The sequence below is a fragment of the Hermetia illucens genome, chromosome 5 (assembly GCF_905115235.1).
Source record: "Hermetia illucens chromosome 5, iHerIll2.2.curated.20191125, whole genome shotgun sequence".
In the NCBI taxonomy this organism is placed as follows: Eukaryota; Metazoa; Arthropoda; class Insecta; order Diptera; family Stratiomyidae; genus Hermetia; species Hermetia illucens.
Genome location: NC_051853.1, coordinates 42,923,107 through 42,936,703, shown reverse-complemented (window position 1 = coordinate 42,936,703; position 13,597 = coordinate 42,923,107). Strand labels below are relative to the sequence as shown.

The following is a 13,597-nucleotide window of genomic DNA, read 5'->3' as shown; positions in this document are numbered from 1 at the left end:
GTTGTTCTTCCCATGATGTCGATATCGTCAGCGTAAGCCAGTAGGTGGACTTCAAGAGGATGGTGCCTCCCGTATTAACATCGGTATTGCGAATCATTGTCTCCGGACCAGGTTTAGGAAGACGCATGATGGGGTATCCCCTTGTCGTAGACCGTTGTTGATGTTGAATGATCTCGAGAGTGATCCTGCTGCTTTTATCTGGCCTCATACATTGGTCAGGGTCAGCCTAGTCAGTCTTATCAATTTCAATTCTCAATTTTCTCATGGCCGTGTACAGTTTTACCCTGGCTATGCTGTCATAGCCGGCTTTCAAGTCGACGAAAAGATGGTGCAACTGATGTCCATATTCGAACAGTTTTTCCATCGCTTGCCGAAAAGAGAAAATATGATATGTTGCTGATTTGGCTGGAGTGAAGCCTCTTTGATGTGGGCCAATGATGTTCTGGGCCTATGGAGCTATCCACCCTAGCAAGATAAAGGAAAATATCTTATAGATGGTACTCAGCAACGTGATACCTCTATAATTGCTGCACTGCGTGATGTCGTTGCTAGTCGTCAGGCATTTATTCGCTGTCCCATACTTTGAGCATCAGTTGATGGACCGCTTGGTGTAATTGGTCGCCTCCATATTTAACTAATTCGGCTGTAATTCCATCGGCTCCTGGCGACTTATGATTTTTAAGCCGATGAATTGCATGGACTGTTTCTTCTATGCTCGGTGGCAGCAGCATTTGACCGTCGTCTTCAATTGGCGGGACCTCCAACTCGCCGATATTTTGGTTGTTGAGCAGTTCATCAAAATACTGGACCCATCGCTTCAATATGCCCGTTCTGCTGGAGATTAGAGTTCCCTCTTTGTCTCGGCAGGATGAGCATCGAGGTGTATAAGGCTTCATCCTGCTGACTTGTTGGTAAAACTTGCACACCTGGTGCGGTTACTCCCTCTACTTTTCTAGTTCACAGATTTGTGGGTTCTCCCAGGCTTCCTTTTACCGTCTGTGAAGTCGTCTCCGCTCGATGGAGTTCGTGATAAGACTCTGTCCGTGCCCGCGTAGGGGCTGGGGCCCAGTATTTTTGTGGCCGTATCCATGATAACGTTCTTCAGGTGATTGTGAAGATCATTTGTTGATGCTTCATCTCCAGGTCCTCTGTTGACTGCGGTTATTGCGGCATCCATTTCGCCGTCATAGGTATTGCGGAGGGCTGTGTGTAAATGGCTTCGGTATTCACTCTTACCTGATTGTCAGAGGTGATTGTACGTAGTATCGTAATTCGAGCCCAGAGCTCTATGCCAAAGAGATAGTGTTCCGAGTCTATATTGGCCCCCCTATATGTTCTGACATTCATCAAGGTTGAGAAGTGGCGGCGTTCAATCAGCACATGGTCAATTTGGCTGAAAGTGATCCCATCTGGAGGGGCTCACGTATATTTGTGGACCGCTTTCCGTGCAAACCAGGTACTTCCGACAACCATTTCGTGCGATACTGCTAAGTGAATAATGCGCAATTCGGTATCGTTGGTATCCCTATGTAAGCTATGGGAACCGACGTATCGCCTGAATACGGGCTCCGTCTCTACTTGACTGTTGAAATCTCCAAGTATAATTTTGATATCATATTTGGGACAGGCTTCGAGGGTTCGCTCAACTGCCTCGTAGAAGGTATCTATCTCCGACTCTGCAGTCTTCTCTGTAAAGGCGTGAACGTTTATGAGTCTTATATTTCTAAACTTGCCTCGCAAACCCAGATTGCATAGCCTTTCGCTTAGAATTTTAAAGCCGATAAAAGCAGGTTTAATTTTTTGGCTGACTAAGATGGTCGCTATAATATATGGTGTAGCGGCTCTTCTACAGGAAACCGGTCCCTGTCTATCGCATCTCTTCCAACGCTGTTACATCAGCTTCATATTGGGACAGGGTATCGGCTAGCTGCTCAGCAGTACAGGGAGCGCACGTTGCATAAGAAAATGCGCAAATCGTTAATCCGTTGTCGTTGCGGGGTTCGTCGTTGTAAAATCCATCCTGTCCGAGGCTCCTTCCGTGGCTCCGTAACATCGGTTTTCCGTGTAGAGTTGTCAGCCCTACAGAACCCCCAACATGGAGGAGTTGGTACATCGCCCTGGGATCTATACTTCTCTTTGAACGCTCATGATTCACAAGATACAGGAGGAAAAAGAATGAACAATGATTTAGGAAACGTCAACAGTTGGCTTTTTGGATTAATTAGGTAATAAAATTAAATAGCAATTAAGGTCTGGATTCAGGTATTTAAGGACAAGCTGGACCATGGGCAAATTAGACAAAAACACTCAGGAAGAGGACAAGAAGTCCTCGAAATACCTGTATGTGAGGAATAAAAAAGTTCACTATTCGGCATTAAAAAATAAAATTTGTCTTTTTTTTATTATAAAATAAGCCGGAAAAACGTAACACACAACCGAAGAAATTTCCTCCAATGTTAATCCTGTCGAAAAGAAGAAAGATACGAAGGAGTATTGGACGCAGTCTGACTATTGAGTGCCCCGCTTATGAGCGCATTAGATATCAGATTGTAGCACCACATCCGTTCATGGAAATCCTTCGATATATGAACGAATCTGAAATATTCCATTCAACGGTGGCGGAAAATACTATGCACCATTAAGGTCTGAGTGCTCAGGAGCCTCTCTCGCACTCTACATTCGTAAAAGTTAATGTCTGTTATCATATATGTACCCTAATATTATACTATTGCATCTAGAATGAAACTTTGAGATCTTCACATAATGTGCATTATGGGGTTGTGGGGCAAGTACCGGAGGTGACTACTGCTGGGGATCCTAAGCTGTAGAAACTAATTTTCCAGGAAGCTGGTCGCCTGGGTTGATTCAGATTTACGAACCACGACACACTTGGAAAGGAGTTGCAGTTTGTAGCTAATAGGATAGACGAGAATAGATTGGGATGGGACAGGAGCGAGATTTATGCTTTCAGTGCACATATATACATATGCATACAATATAAAGTTTTCTAATCCTATTTGCATTCATAAATCTGAACCAACTCCGTTCTGTTTAACCAACACATGTTTCATTTCATCCTGTTAACTTTCGAGTGTTCCCCACGGTGTCTGCCTAAATGATATGAATGGAGACAGCAAGCATTAAAATCATTTGAATGACTTACCACGAATCCTTTTTGCCTTGCATCCTGCTCCCGTTCACCCAATCTTTAAACTATTGTCTATTTCCGTTGGTTTTTCATTGATTGCTTAGGAAATAGTCCCTCAGAATTTTCCAATTTTCTCCTTAATTAGCAAATTTTCTATTAATTCATTGCCATGACATCGTCTATTGTATGATTTGTGGAAAAGACGGAAAGTGATTTTCAATACTCAGCGTCGGTGTTGAGTGCAACATTTCCATTATTGCCTCATTTAAGGCCCGACTACGATTCATAACTTCACTTTGATATGACGTGATTTCGATCAATATATCCATCTATGTATGTTTCAGTGTACTGTGCAACATAATTGATTTTATTGCAGCCGACCTAGAAAAAAACTCAATTATTATTTTCATTTTCTTCTTGCCAGAGTTCAGTGCACTGGCAGGTTCGCGAAGAATAGAATTGCAGCCGACATAATAGTCGTGATCCAAAAGTAAAATAGACAAGTTTGCATTAAATGCAGGAAGGATTGGGGAAAAGTTTGGAAACCAATTTCAATCTTGAACAGTTCCATCTTCATAATTATCCAAATTTCCACTGCGGTTTGAACACTTCTGCAGCAAATGCTATCCAAATTTTCGATGGTAAACTTTCTTCATATTGGAGTCTTACTCTTCAGTTTGAGGCTTCTGCTAGGCAGTTCCACGCGAGGTGAGGTTTTCACTTCCCTTGTTGAAATGGAGGAACTTTTAAATGCTGAAGCCGTTCTGATCAGAAATCTCGATGGGTATTTAGTCGAGCAAGGACGTAAAATGGAGTATTTGAAGAGGTAAGTAAACTTATCTATTTGAAGACGGCGACGATTTCTAAGATATTTGGTAAAAGTTTATTGGAAGTGTTTATCACGGGACGACAGCTTAGATTTTGGTAGAATTGAAGCGACAAAACAGTTGGGCTCACAGCAAAATCCATCGGGCTAGTAGCGCATATTTTCTCAGGCGAATTAAAGGGACATGGAATACCGCGCTTTTCCATGAGACTGATTCCATTCAAAAGGTGAGAGAAATGGTATCGTATGTCATCGACACTGACTGCTATTGCAACAGCTGAGCCGTCCTGCGATCTGCGAATGAATCCTCAAACGGGACTGCTCGTTTTTCCTTATAACTGTGCCGACATGATCAGGATCTTATGAATCGCAAACGTGGACCAAGATACCGCACGAGTGTTCTAATGACTTGATCGGAAGTGCATCAAGGTGTCCCTTGTTCTGCATTAGTTTTAAGCAAAGGTGCGGAATACGTTTCAGTATTTTGGTGCCGCCAAACTACAACCACGCAATTACGAGTACTTGATTTCGCGTACAGTTATTGGCAGCAAATGCAGGCGATTTATGAGATAAGGCCTTTTTGCCAGAATCGCCAAGCTATTGAATACCAGTAAGATGTGATTGTTGATTTGGAGCCTAAGGCCTCATACAGAGTGGATAGAGTATAAACAAAGGATTTCGTTGGAGTACGCGGAAGGATGTTACGATCTTTTGACCGTCGTCATCCAGAAAGGATCTCTACCAGTTGTCACCAAATGCTGCTATCCCACTAGGCCTTTCAATTTCGAACGTTCTCCTCTTCCGTACAAAGTAACAATACTGGGCCAAAGACAAGCGTGCAACAGTCGCAACATGAGAATGGGTAGAAAACAATTGTAGAGAGGTTAAATCACTTAGCCAAGATCTTCGGGATGCAGACAAACTAGTTTTTCTCAGTGAACTTGCTGCCGACTTCATAAGGCCTGCGTGTGCCACCTGTGTCCTGCGATATACAAGTGAAGTACTGATGAAATAAATATATTCATGAAAGAAGATGACAAACTCCCACAAAGCACCGGTTGTATCATCATCATCATCAACGCTGCAATAACCGTCATCAACGGCGCAACAACCGGTATCCGGTCTAAGCCTGCCTTAATAAGGAACTCCAGACATTCCGGTTTTGCGCCGAGGTCCACCAATTCGATATCCCTAAAAGCTGTCTGGCATCCTGAATTACGCCATTGCTCCATCTCAGGCAGGGTCTGCCTCGTTTTCTTTTTCTACCATAGATATTGCCCTTATAGACTTTCCGGGCTGGATCATCCTCATTCATACGGATTAAGTGACCCGCCCACCGCAACCTATTGAGCCGTACTTTAACCACAACCAAACGGTCATGGTATTGCTTATAGATTTTGTCGTTATGTAGGCTGCGGAATCGTCCATCCTCATGTAGAGGGTCAAAAATTCTTCGGAGGATTCTTCTCTCGAACGCGGCCAAGAGTTCGCAATTTTTCTTCCTAACAACCCAAGTCTCCGAAGAATACATCAGGACTGGCAAGATCATAGTCTTGTACAATAAGAGCTTTGACCTTATTGTGAGGCATTTCGTACGAAACAGTTTTTGTAAACTGAAGTAGGCTCTATTGGCTGCCAACAACCATGCGCGGATTTCATTCGATTTAACGGTTGTGATTTTCGACCCTAGATAGGAGAAATTATCAACGGTCTGAAAGTTGTGGTTTCGTATCTTTATTCTTCCCGTTTGACCAGTGCGGTTTAATGTTGTTGGTTGGTTGGTTTTTGGTGCTGACGATGCCACCATATATTTTGTCTTCTCTTCATTATTGTGCAGCCCAAGATCTTGCGCCAATCGCCGCCAGCTCGATCTGGATGAAGGAAGTTTGTACGTCTCGGGTCGTTCTTCCTATGATGTCGATATCATCAGTATAGGTCAGTAAGATCGTACCTCTTGTATTTACCTCAGCATCACGGATCACTTTCTCGAGGGCCAGGTTAAAGAGGACGCATGATAGGGCATCCCCTTGTCGTAGACTGTTGTTGATGTCAAATGGTCTTGAGATTGATCCTGTTGCTTTTATCTGGCCTCGCACATTGGTCAGGATCAGCCTAGTCAGTCTTATCAATTTCGTCGGGATACCAAATTCTCTCATGACCGTGTACAGTTTTACCCTGGCTATGCTATCATAGGCGGCTTTAAAGTTGATGAAGAAATGGTGCAACTGGTGTCCATATTCCAACAGTTTTTCCATCGCTTCGTGTAACTGGTTGCCTCCATATTTAACCAATTCGGCTGTAATTCCATCGGCCCCTGGCGACTTATGATTTTTTAGCCGTTGAATTGCACGGACTGTTTCTCCTAAACTTGGTGGTGGCAGTATTTGTCCGTCGTCTTGAGTTAGCGGGACCTCCAACTTGCCGATGTTCTGGTTGTTCAGTAGGTCATCAAACTACTCAACCCATCGCTCCAATATGCCCATTCTGTCGGAAATCAGATTTCCCCCTTTGTCTCGCAGGATGAGCATCGAGGTATATAAGGCTTAATCCTGCTGGCTTGTTGGTACAACTTGCACACCTATTCTGGATGCTCCTTCTAATTATCGAGTTCACAGAATTGTTGGTTCTCCTAGGCTTCCTTTTTCTGTCACTAAAGTCGCTTGTCCACTCGACAGAGTTTGTAATAGGCCTCTTCGCGTCCCCGCGTTGTTTGTGAGTGCAGCATTGCCTGGTATGTAGCATTCCCCCGTTCCGTTGCAAGTTTACATTCACCGTGAACCAATCGTTCCGACTTTTTGTGCGACTAGGGCCAAGTATGTTTGTAGCTGTATGAGTGCATGGCTCAGTTTAGTCATACTGGTGGATGCGTGACCTACCTAAATCTCTACCGAACTATGGAGTATGGCACCACGTTCGAGGCCCGTAGGTCTCTGTTCGCTTGAAAATAACCACAACCCCGTGCAACTCCCATTAAGGGGGCCCAACCGAGCTGAATGCGTATGAAATACGAATTTTCCTGGAACATATAAATTCAAGGGCCATTCCGGTTCCAATGGTACCTGTATATTCCAGGTATGGTTTCGTCACCCACTGTCACTTCAGATGAGTCCTCTTGCAGGCTCGGGTCTGATCGCCTTAATAGGTGTGTTCGCCTACTGCATAATGGTCAGCAAATCAAAGTGAAAGTTCTCCTCGGTCACTTGGTTTTGGTTTGGTCGGCATGGTTGTTGCCCCATCTTCCTCACCGCCACCTCTGAGCACCAATGGCGTAGGCGATTTTTGAGTGAGAATCACGAAGTTGTTGAACACCATTTAGAAGTCATTGTTGATCGGGAGGGAGCCGCATACGGAATGGATAGGGTATAAACAAAGGAGTTTTTTGGAGTGTTACGATCTATCGACCGTCGCCATCCAGAAAGATTCCCCGGTTAAGCCTTTAGATTTTGAACGTTCTCCTCTTCCTTACAAAGTAACAATACTGGGACAAAGATGAGTGTGCAATAGCCGCAACATGATCATGGGTACAAGAAAAATTAAGGAGCGGTTGAATCAGTAAGCCAAAATCCTCGGGATACATTCAAACTAGTATCCTTCTTTCTTGCCAGTCAGATGGGGTTCTGCCTTTCTTGCTTCCTCGACTTCAGTGGAAAGTGGAGGATGACCAAATTTCTCAGTTGAAATCTGCTCGAAGTATTCTTGCCATCTATACGTTGCGGCTCGACGGTTGGTAAGCAAAGCACCGTTCTTGTCATTAACGCAACAAAAGTGTTTGATAGCCTGTGTGCCTTCGTGTTGACAAGTCGATACAGATATCTCTCTCTATCCCGAGTGTTCAGCTTATCGTAAAGAACTATGTAATGGTCCGCTCGGGTGACAGCTTTCCGGTTTAAATTCTTATAAATTGTTCAATTGGCCAGCGTTTTATTGTTGAGAAACTTGTGATAGAGGCATTTCCTTTCACGGACCTTCCTTTCAACATCGCCGTTCCAACGTCAAGTCGGTGATGAACCGCTTACCTTGCTTGGTGACCACATTCAATCTGAGGCTTCTTTCGTTGTTTCGTACCATGGGGCTTTCTGTTTGAGGTACGCAACCCCGATCTTGACGACCATTTGGTGCAATTTTCAGTTTGCAGTTTTTCATTAAGGAAGAATTCCCAGCGATAACGGCGCTGAGGTGTCGATAGGGTTTGGTAGTGGAGCTGGTTTGCTGCTCCATGCTTTATAATCCCCGTTGTTGCCCTGGAACCTATAGTACCCTTTGATAAATGGTCACAATTTTTTCGGTGTAGTTAATTTGAAGATGAAGCGTGTGGTTTCCTGAGGAGGCTTCCACTAGACTTTCTTTACAAAGAACAGATGCAAAGAAAGATGGGAACCTTATTGATCGCATCTTGATAGCAATTGATTTAAAAGTGGTACCAAAGGAGGATGGAATCCTTCGTGTATTTTCGTACCCCCTAATTCAATTATATGTCCTTCAACTCCCCCAGGATTTCCTCAGATGCTTACACTCCTTCTCTACTGTTCTACCCCAAGTACCCTTGGGGAACTAATGGATATCAGTTATTCTGGAAGAGTAGATTCCACTGCGTGGTGTAGCCAGCAGTGCAATTGTCGACCCCCTTTAATATGTGACACATCCGATGCCACTTCCGTCTTCCAATCACAATGCAGCAGGTTTGTGTGGCAAACAAATTTTTCATTTGAGATAGTGCCAGCCCAGGGTTCTCCGTTGATGCGATGCAGACAGGTAATGACGAAAACGTGGAGCTTTTGGGTAACAGTTGAGTTCGCAGCACAAAAATAACACAATCACAGAACAGTCTCAACTTGATCTTGGTGTTGATATAACTGTGTTTCCCGATTTTAGACAGGGCAGGAAAAGCGGATCGAGTGCTGTTAATGCGTTGGGAAACATCTATTTCGATGCTGCCGTCGGCAGAAATCACGTTTCCTAAATAAACAAATTAATCGACGCCTTCGGTGCTTTATCCGTTAATGTAGACAGGGAAAGTGCGATGGACCGTTACACTGAGATCCTTGGTTTTATTGATGTTTATCTTCAGCTTAAACAAAAACAAGTAGAGGTTTTAGTTTCCAAATACAAAACCGTTTGGCCAAGGTCTATGCCCCCGTTTGAAAAAGGATGTCGCAGTGCATTAAATTCCTCCCTGTTCTCCGAGCAGAGCATGAAAAACATCACCGATAACAAGAAGAAATAGTAACGATGACAGGATGCAATCCTGGTGGACCCCGCTCTCGACCTCAAAGTCTTTCGAGATTTTACTTCGGTGCAGCACGTTACATTTTGCGCCACATCGATAAAAAGCAGGTGTGGCGAAAATTTAAACTTCGCGCACTGTTGCGGAGGATCCGCAGTACGTGACATTTTGCGCCATTATATGTTGCCCTGAGAATAGCTATTAGTCACTCCGGAATGATTAAATTTTCGAGATGGTTTTTGATGCGTTCCAGGATTATTTTAGCTATTATTTTTGTGACTTACAGGGAGCACGCAGATACCCAATTGACACATTCAAAATGTGTGCACTTTTTGGAATCTTAACGAGCATCCTCTTCTTCCACTTTCTGAGAACTGGAGGCTAGTCATATCATCCACAAGAGGTTAAGGACCCTGGTGAAGTGGTGGGTCGAAAGATTTGCGACCACATGCAAGCTCTTTGGTCATGTGGTATACAGTTCTAACTTTATTGCGATCTGCTACATCTTCCGTTTCCCTGAGCAGCGCAATAGGAAATTTTTTTTTGTCACAACGTGCACTATGCTGAACTTTTTGAGTTTCGCTCGGTATCGGAATTCGAGCACGTCACGCCCGTCATCATTCGTCGTGTTCAGTAGAGCCTTCAACTATTTCGTCCAGCGATCCGCTTCTACGACCCCGCAATCAACCAGATCTGTTGACGCTTTTTCTGGATATGGCCGACGACCTATGTAGTACCCGAGAAAAGAATATTTTTGATGGCGGCCCAATGCTCAATGGTATTCTCATCGCGTTACTCACTTCCAGAAGTCAACTCCTAAATCTACTGTCGATCGCGAAGAGCTAATTGCTCGAACGGCGTCTGTCTGTTGAAACCCAACTGACCTTACCTCTGTGCTCGAACAGTATGCCATCAATGACGAGGCAGTGGAAGTTACAGACATCCGTTACGGTTGTCAAAACCGTGTTTCTGCATCACATGTGCGAGGAAGGTGTTGTCGAATCCCATCTTGATATTCAGATCACCCATCACGATCACATCACCTTTAGGAAGCTTCCCGTGAACCGCGTTTAATTGCTCATAGAAAGCATCTTTCTCCACTATATCGGAAGTCTTCGTTGGTGTGTAGCATTGTACAACTGTGATGATCCTTAACTAACCGCTCAAGTTGGATAAAGCGACCATGCTGAGCACCGACGCTACCGTTGTCGAGGTGCGCATATTCCAGAAGCCTATCATAGTCCAAAGTCGTTGCCGTGAGGTCAGTTCCTATCCGAGGCGTTGTTGACGTTTCGGTAGCAGTAGAGTTTTAAAATTTGCAGGTTACTGGCCCAACAATTTTTAACCCTTTTAGTAGCCATTTACGAAAAGCAGGGAGCATTTTGAGTGTATTCTTAAGCCCCAGCTCACAGAGCACAGTTCCATTAGCTTGAAATTATTTACAGATATAAAGGCTTTCTTTCAGCCAAGTTTCTGTTTTTGCTTTTTTGTAGAAAATTGGATGAATACCAAAGGCAACACAAAACAGCATCAGCCAACATTTCATGGTATTTGTCAAATCCAGTGAATGCTTTTCTAATCACAAAACGTCTGACATCAGAGTGGAAAAGGATAAAATATATTATGATTTTCGATGTCGCAACAGGTAAGTTAAATCTTCATCAAGCTATTAGGTTTGCTATTTAACTTGAACTTTAGTATTTCCGATATACCGCGTAAAGGTAAATTTTGAGTTCGCTTCCATAATTCTCCCTAGAATTCCTGGAAAACATTACAAATTCCAGTAAATTTCTAAAATTTCCAACCGATGAAGATCTGACAGGAGCGGTTGCAGCTCTAATCCGAATACAAGACACCTACAAACTGAATGTATCCAGCTTTGCTCGGGGAATACTTAACAAGGTCAAATACAAGTGCGTTAATGGTAGTCCTGATTGAGACAATAATGGCATGGCTAATGTAAACCATTTCAATCCTTTTCCAGCACTCAAATGACAGCCAACGATTGTTTCGAGGTTGGCCTTCACACTTACAATAATGGAGATTATTACCACACGGTATTATGGATGGAAGAGGCTTTAGAGCGCTGGGACGAGAGGAGCCAAACATATTACCGAGATATCAACAAAGTAGACATTTTGGACTTTTTAGCATATTCGCTCTATAGCCTGGGTGAGTGGTTGTTAGATGCCTTGTGTCTTGGAAACGGTATTCATTAAATGGGTTTTTAGCATTGCCCGTCCTTATCTAAATGGTGGAAATTCCAAGTAGCGTTTGCCTTATTCTGTCTTACCCCTCTATCTGCTCTTAAGAGTCCATTCACCCCAATCCTTTTTATTGATTCATTTAGTCTATTAACTTTTTTCTGTTTTGACATCCACCGAGTTGGCGTCATTAAGGCTATTTGTTTATCTTTTATTCATAATTTATTTGTAATTGACAGGTGATATTGTTGCTGCATTAAATAAAACCAACGAACTTTTACAACTCATGCCAGATCATCAAGGAGCTTTAGAAAACAGAGAAATCTTTGAAACGGAGATTGGCAATCTCCAACGAGACTGGGAATCTGTAAGCTGAACTTAAGTTGATCAAATCCTCAGTACGCTCAAGGAGTATTACTCTTTATTCAGGACATTCCTTTGGTAAACAAACCCGTGGTTTATGAAGACAGTCCGAAAGAAGTCTATGAAATGCTGTGTCGTGGAGAACTCGAGAAAACACCTGCCCAACAACGTCCTTTACGTTGTCGGTATATTTCGTATAGCAACCTATACCTGAAAATAGGTCCATTCAAACTAGAGGAGGCTAACTTGGATCCTTACATTGTTATGTTCCATGAGGTACTTTTCGATGACGAAATCCAACATATTAAGATATCGGCAAAACCACGACTCAGTCGTGCGAAAGTTATAGGGAATCAAGAGGGTGGTGATGAATCGTCTTACCGAATTAGCAAGGTTGCATGGTTAGGTGAAACTGAGCATCGGATTCTTGGGAGGGTCGTCAGACGAGCAGCCGATTTGACGAACTTGGATATGGAAACATCGGAAGAGTTACAAGTTTTGAACTACGGAATCGGAGGACAATATGAACCTCATTGCGACTATTTTGATGTACGTACGATGCATGAACTGCCATCTAAATTTGTTATTAGCATTCGATGTATACTTCCCTAGAGATTTCCTGATTTTAATTATAGGATTCCTACAATAATGGGCCCGCAGGCAATCGCATTGCAACACTCCTTTTCTATGTAAGTTTATTTGAAAAAGTCTTAATGATCGAGTAGGCTTCAATTTAAAGCTACTGTTGTAGATGAATGACGTTGAACAAGGTGGTGCTACCGTATTCCCTATAGCCCGAACTGCGGTGTGGCCTCAGAAGGGATCGGCGGTATTCTGGTATAATCTGCATTCTTCAGGCGAAACAGATTACCGAACAAGGCATGCATCTTGTCCGGTGCTTACAGGAACCAAATGGGGTGAGCAACTGCTTCCTTATCTATGCAAATCATTAACGTACTGTCTAGCTTTTGTCTGGATAAGGATACTAGACTTCCTCCTTTGGCGAAACTGTCATTAAAGATACATCAAATTGATATTCCTGAACTTAAAATTTTAATTTAATTTTAACATACGAAATACTTTCGGCCATAATATTAGGAAAATTTGACGAAGTTCCTATAAAATAGTGAACTAAGTGCAGCAAGTCAAAACCCAGTTTTGAAAATAATAGAAAAGTAATATATATGTCATACTATATTTAAGGGACACTACTCAAAGTAACCACATTCATGAAGGTACTCATTTGTAATTCTTTTCAATCGTGACAGTTTCGAATAAATGGGTTCGGGAACGGGGACAGGAATTCCGCAGACCATGTGGTTTGCAACCAGATGACTGAGAGTGGAATGAACGTGATGTGGATGTGATATGAATTGGAGAGCGACCTACGTGAACTACAGAAAGCCATTATAAAAGGATGATTATATTAAAAATTTAATTTTACGTCCAATTGACTAAATGGATAAAAGTTAATAAATTTTATTTTGTAATTAATTTCTCTAAAGTAAATTTCAAGTATCCATTCGTATGGAATGAATATTTTAGAAAGGATTATTGCATCACATTTGAGTTTGGAATAAAAAACATGCGCCCTATGAGTTAAGGTTTCAAAATACACAAGTATCCCCTGGTTATTGCAAGAGGTTTTGGACTACGGGCTGATCTTGCGGCTACAGCTTTTGACTATCGAGAGCCCTGGGAATATCCCAGTAATGTAAGTTTAAGTGAAGTGAAATGGTTGGACTCTGGAGAGTATTTTTTTTTTGGTCCGATGTGGTACTGCTGCTGACGACCACAGCAAAGTGCACCCTCTTCACCCGAGAGTTTCAGGT

General features: G+C 42.8%; 1 pseudogene; it reads left to right on the top strand.

Moving 5' to 3' along the window:
• The first annotated feature begins 3,618 nt into the window (after positions 1 to 3,618).
• LOC119657077 lies at positions 3,619 to 13,137 on the top strand (annotated as a pseudogene).
• Positions 13,138 to 13,597: the final 460 nt, after the last annotated feature.